The 5,770-nt window shown below is 36.0% G+C and overlaps 1 long non-coding RNA gene across 1 annotated transcript; it reads left to right on the top strand.

Moving 5' to 3' along the window:
* Positions 1-316: 316 nt before the first annotated feature.
* Positions 317-3,995, top strand: LOC103030867 (uncharacterized). Its single transcript, XR_001518602.3, has 3 exons — positions 317-614; positions 1,917-2,002; positions 3,819-3,995. It is a non-coding gene; the product is annotated as an uncharacterized LOC103030867 (long non-coding RNA).
* Positions 3,996-5,770: the final 1,775 nt, after the last annotated feature.

Here is a 5,770-nt window from a genome sequence, read left to right on the forward strand (position 1 = left end):
ATGGCTATGTTTATGTGTGTGAAGATAGGAAGAACTTAATATCATATTTTTACATGCATATTGAAAATAGATGAATGAAATCAGTCAGTGAAAAATAAAAAGTCAGTGACTATAAACATTCACTTTGTCACTGGATAATTTCCAGTCTATAAATACTAAAACTGGGATGAGACTGGTTTAAAAATTGATATTGCAGATTCCCCAGGTCTCCCGGAAGTTGCGGAAGTCTACCGCATATCAATGTCAATCCTGGAATCTAGAACTACTGGCGGAAGAGTAAACATAAACGTGCACGCAGGTGACACAGACTTTTTTTCCCAATGCCGTGTGTGAAAGAAAGGGAGAGGGAAAGAGAGGAGCTCCCTGGTGTGCATATTAATGACGTTCATGCAAAACAGAGAGGGTTCTGATTGGCCTGTTCTCTACAAAAATGAGTCAGCAAATCAGTTTTTAGTGTGGGCGGGCAGTGGACAGAAGGAAATGGCCTATCATGGATCCCATCAAAAAACAATGAAAAATGAAAAAACTATAAGAGTCTTGCCCGCTGTACAGTTTGTAATAGTGATTTTAGCATTGCCCTTTGGGGACTAAAGGATTACAAAAGGCATGTTGAGGTGACTTAATGTGACATATTTCTCAAACAAAAAATGTGTTGGAAAAAAATAAGTAAAATTATATAAAATAAGTACATATGATTGATGACAAATTATTGGCTCATGGCAGAAGGCAGAGATTAAAAGGAATTGTAATTTGTCATTAATTTCGACTGAATTCAATTTCAGACAGGATATCTTAACAATGCATATTTTGAAACTTTGACAATTTTATGGTGCCTTTTAAATTTTATTACTTTCTTGAAATCTACAAGTTTCCATCTAAGTGGAAACTGTCATTTAAAGAAAGCTGGGCTCTGCCATATAACTGAACAATTTCTGTTAAAATGAACTTACTTTCTACCTCACTGGTTGTGTGTGCATGTGAATTAACTACAAGCTTGTGTGAAAATATATATATTTTCAGCCTAGATTTAAAGAATTAAAATTTGTCCCCGAAAATAACAGGAAGGATATTGGAGATTAGCTTTATAAGAGAAAGCTCTTCCACACCTGCACTGTTTTTATTTTGAAAGCTGGGATCTGACTGAATGATGCATATTAGGGTTTAAGAAGTTTCTCAAGATAGGCCAAACCAATCAGGAGAAGTGTTTTATTATCAATGTGAAATTTAACTAGTAACCTGTATAGGGATGATAGACTAAGACTAACAATGTAATAATGAAGATTTAACAATGTAAATGGAGTGCGTTTTAAACATGTGAAAGTCAAAGATGTTGTTTTTTTGTCAATTTTTCACATGTACTAGTCATACACAGTAATTAAAATTTCTTACCATCCTCATTAATGATATGACAAGACATTACTAACGCTAACACATAAGACAGGATAACAAATAAAACAGGCCTATCCCAAACACTGACAATAACAGTAAAGTGCACAAGTACGACAATTAGACAGACCTATCTAATATTTAAGTAAATAAATTAGGTACATAAAATGTGCAGTGGTGAGGATTAAATAAAATGAGTAAACAATAGAGACTGAAAAACAGTATGGAATAAGAGATGGGTATTCACAGTGTAAATGTCATAAGTAGCAGCAAATTTAAAAATAGTGCAAAGACATAGACAATTATGTGCAAAGACAGAGTCTTGAGTGTGCATTCTGTTATATAAGCATTGCACTTCCACAGATGAAGTTGGTCTGTTGGACAAAAGTGACTCTAACCACTGCAGACATCCAAAGCCTTTCCCTCTGTCAACACACTCGATTCACTACCTGTGTTTAATTGAGTATTATAATAAATACAGACTGTGTTGATGTGTTCTTATGACAAATCTGATCCATCTATTTTCATAGGTAAAAATCTGATCTGGACATGAACTGCGTGTTACTGCAAGGTGTAAACAGGCTCACCATCATGGCTGAGTGAATTTGGTGTCAGGGTAAGATTTGATTTTCTATTAAGCCACGCGTAAAGGTCAGATCTCTGCCCTAAAGCCCCCTCCTCCAGCCCCTGTGGGGGCAGCTGGGTGTAACTGATAGACTAGCAGTCACCTCCTCCCCATATGGAAGAGTCTTCTGACACAGCTGTTCTTAGCCACCATGTGTTCGGTGTCGGACAGCGTGGAGGACAGCAGCTGACGCGCACCATACCCGTCTCCTCCATTGTCTCAGAGTCAGGGTCTAGACCTGGAATCACAGCTATGTACGGGTCCACACTTGAGTTTCTTCAGCTGTTAAAAGTTATTTCACTTCAGCTTTGTGTGGAATGTCTTTGTGTGTGGAAAGCAGATGTATGTAGCCTCTCAGTATGTGTTCAGTACTTTTAGTTAGTGGCAAAACTGTGCCATATTAGTTTATTGCTGTTTCTGTTGTATTTTCATAATACACTGACCTAACGCTTTTTATGTCATCTTAGTAGGTATAAATGTGCAGCTTTCTATTTGTGGAGCAAGATTATGTTGATATTTCAAAGTATCACAATATTTTGTTCTGTCATGTTTTGACCTTCTTTTTTTTTTACATGAGTTGTTCTTCATATTGTGTCTTAGCCCTATCCAGGTGCGATAAGTTTGTCAGGGGCGCATGTGTGAAAAAAAATCACACTTCTACTCAGTGATGAAACTCTTGCATCCGGACTGCAATTGAAAAAACAATTGAGTTTTTTGGCTTTCTCGATCACATGACATCGAGTTCAATAGCTCCTCCATTTCCACTCACTGTTGTGAAACGCACACCCAAAGTGCAATTATGGTGCGCAGCAGTGGACAGAAAGCTATTTTATTAAATGTGAGGTGACGAAACTCAGAGAAGTGCATCCGGACGGGACCAGAATTACTGGAGGACCATGGAGTCTGTAATTTTCTCAGAGGTCGTTCTGAACAGAAATAAAATCACAGAGGACCCCCCTATAAAAGAGAAAAAGAGAAAATGAAGGGCTATAGTCTGATGATAAATAGGTCAAAAGGAAAACATCAGAAAGATTTCATTAAATATTTTTGTTGATAATTTTTTTTGCAAAAGAGGGTCTGTATGTTAATAACATCTATTCTGGTTGGTTAAAAACTTCAGGGGTTACCTTAGTTATTAGCAAAACAATTCCAGATTACTTTGCATTTGTTTTTTGCTGTATGCTTGCCAACATATACTGTCTGATTTGCTGCTTTTTATTACTTTTATTACTATTTTTATATTAGGTTTAACTATGAATCTTTCCATTAGGGTTATTAGAACAAGACATAAAAAATATGGTTGCAATATTTGTTTTGCAATACTTGTTTTCTTACATATTTCATATAATTAATGGCTTACATATGAAGATTGTTTGCAGACAGTGAATCATTTTGTATTGTGTTCAGATCTGATTGGATAAAAATGTTACAAATATGGTGTGTTTTTATAATATGACACAAAATATATCCCTTTTGCTTACAGTATTGCATAAGATTGAATTGTGTCATCATGCATAATGTAATACCAGTTTCTTGTGTGTGTACTGCTCTACTTCTCATTTTGTAATATGAATGTACTGTACCATTACTGTACACATTTATTTAAAGAACCATTTTCACTGATACTGTATAAGCTATCATCCTTTTTTGCTGTATTTAGTCTTTTTAAATGCCTCTTCTCCTTTATTATATAATGATTTGGCATTTTCCATTTTCCCACAGTGAACACAGTACAGTCAGTACAGTACAGCTCTCTGCAGAGCACAGTCAGCAAATCCACCCACTTACACTCAGCCTTTTTTTTCAGAGCCATGAATATTTGATACTGTCAGGGTGGGGTGGAGATACGGATAGGCCCCAGGCTTCACTAATGGGAATCCCCCTCCCCTGCCTGAGCAGACACACTGAGACACACACGTGCAGACTGTCTCACTGCCCCTCACCAGCAGACCACAGCTCCAGCATCCGGCACACCCTGAACTCGGTAAGACTGTTATACTGCTTTTGTGTGAAAGAGTGAGTCTCTGTTTTTAGATAAACTCACTTTAAATAGAGTAAAAATGTTTAAATCAGCTGTGGGAGAGAGGGAACAGAGTGAAGGGATGGAGAGAAGGGAGAGTACTAAGTGACAGACATGCAGATGGAGAGAACAAAGGAAGAATCAGTGAAGGAGAGAAAGGGCGTGCAGCAGAGGATCTGCCTCAGACTTTAAAATTGGCTGAGTCATTTTCACACATGCTTAGTGTATCTCAGCATCTAAAATATCAAAGCTTTATTTGACTTATTCTGTATAAAGTATTTGTAATATTCTGTATTTTCTCATAATCATGTTTTAAAAGGATAACTATTAGATTGGACCTTGGTCAACCTGTAACAAAAGCAATTTCTTTTTACATTATTATCCCAGTTTGTGCTCTTAAATTAAATCAGTCAATCAAGCTAATAGAGTGAATGGATAATGTATTTTTTTATGTCAGTGCCATGAAATAACCTCATTTTAACTGAGTTAAAAAAAAAAAACTATTTTAAGTCATTTGTACTTGCCTTTTTTGATTATTTTGTTTTTATCTTGTGTAAATATTTCAGAATGAACTGACTGAAAAGAATGATCTGAAATCAGTGGGCAATATTCCAATATTTTATGGAATTGTTATTAAATGTTTTTGACTGAATTTTGTTATCATGCATAAAGAACACAGACAAACTGCACTGTATATTAAAAAAAGTATTATTATATGATTATTTTTTATTTAAATCACAGTACCATACAAATTATTAAATAGTATATACAGCAGTTTTTTAAATTCTGCTGCTATTGATGCATTTTGTCAGCATGTCCAATATCCCACATCAAATATCCCATTTCATGCATCATATAATTGTCTTTAAATATCATATGATATGTATGGAATAAAATATTATATAAAGGATTACAATCTTATGTGTAATGTATAATTCAAATTCTAGGGCTTGTAGTGTACAGATGTCTTCTATTTTATTTAGCTCTATTCATTACAAATAATTTCACTGAAATCCCCATTGTCCAGCTAGTCTTTTTAATTGTTACACATTTAAACAAAGTGGGTTCTTTCCACAGTACACCAATAAAGGAAATGCTAAAAGAAAATATATGAATGGTTCTTTAGAGCACCAAAAGGATTCCACTAATGTTATAAATCATTTTCCCCAGAAAATAGGTACCTCTATTCTAATTATGTTAAATAGATAGACTGCTGCACTTTGGGTGGGGCTGATATGTGTAGTCTATACATAGTGAATGTACAGTATATTGTATGGTGTATTGTGAGTGATTTACACTAGAGGTTAACACCACCCTACTCCTCTGGACGTCTCCCTTCTGTGGGTTTCATTTCCAACCCTTATCTAAAAATATCATTCTGCTAATCAGGGTCTTTGAGGGCAATGGTTAGGATGAATCAGGTCCCTGATAACATGGTCATGTAGGGCCTGTATGGGAACCAGAATGTTTTGTTCACAGTTTCCATGCCGGCCCCATTGGGGTCAGTGATGGGAACAATGATGTTCACTACAGTAAAAACCCTGGAAGCCACCCAGCCCAAATTCCACTCATGTGAGCCCCATATGAGCAGGGCTTGGGTGTGGTTGATTGGAGTGTGAGGTGAAGTTTGCAGGAGGATAGATCTCCAGGAGTAGGGTTGGTAACAATACAGAAGTGTACACTGTGTATTTGATTTGTACTGTGTAGTTCATGCTTTATGGTTAATGTATTTTTAGATC

The sequence above is a fragment of the Astyanax mexicanus genome, chromosome 17 (assembly GCF_023375975.1).
Source record: "Astyanax mexicanus isolate ESR-SI-001 chromosome 17, AstMex3_surface, whole genome shotgun sequence".
In the NCBI taxonomy this organism is placed as follows: Eukaryota; Metazoa; Chordata; class Actinopteri; order Characiformes; family Acestrorhamphidae; genus Astyanax; species Astyanax mexicanus.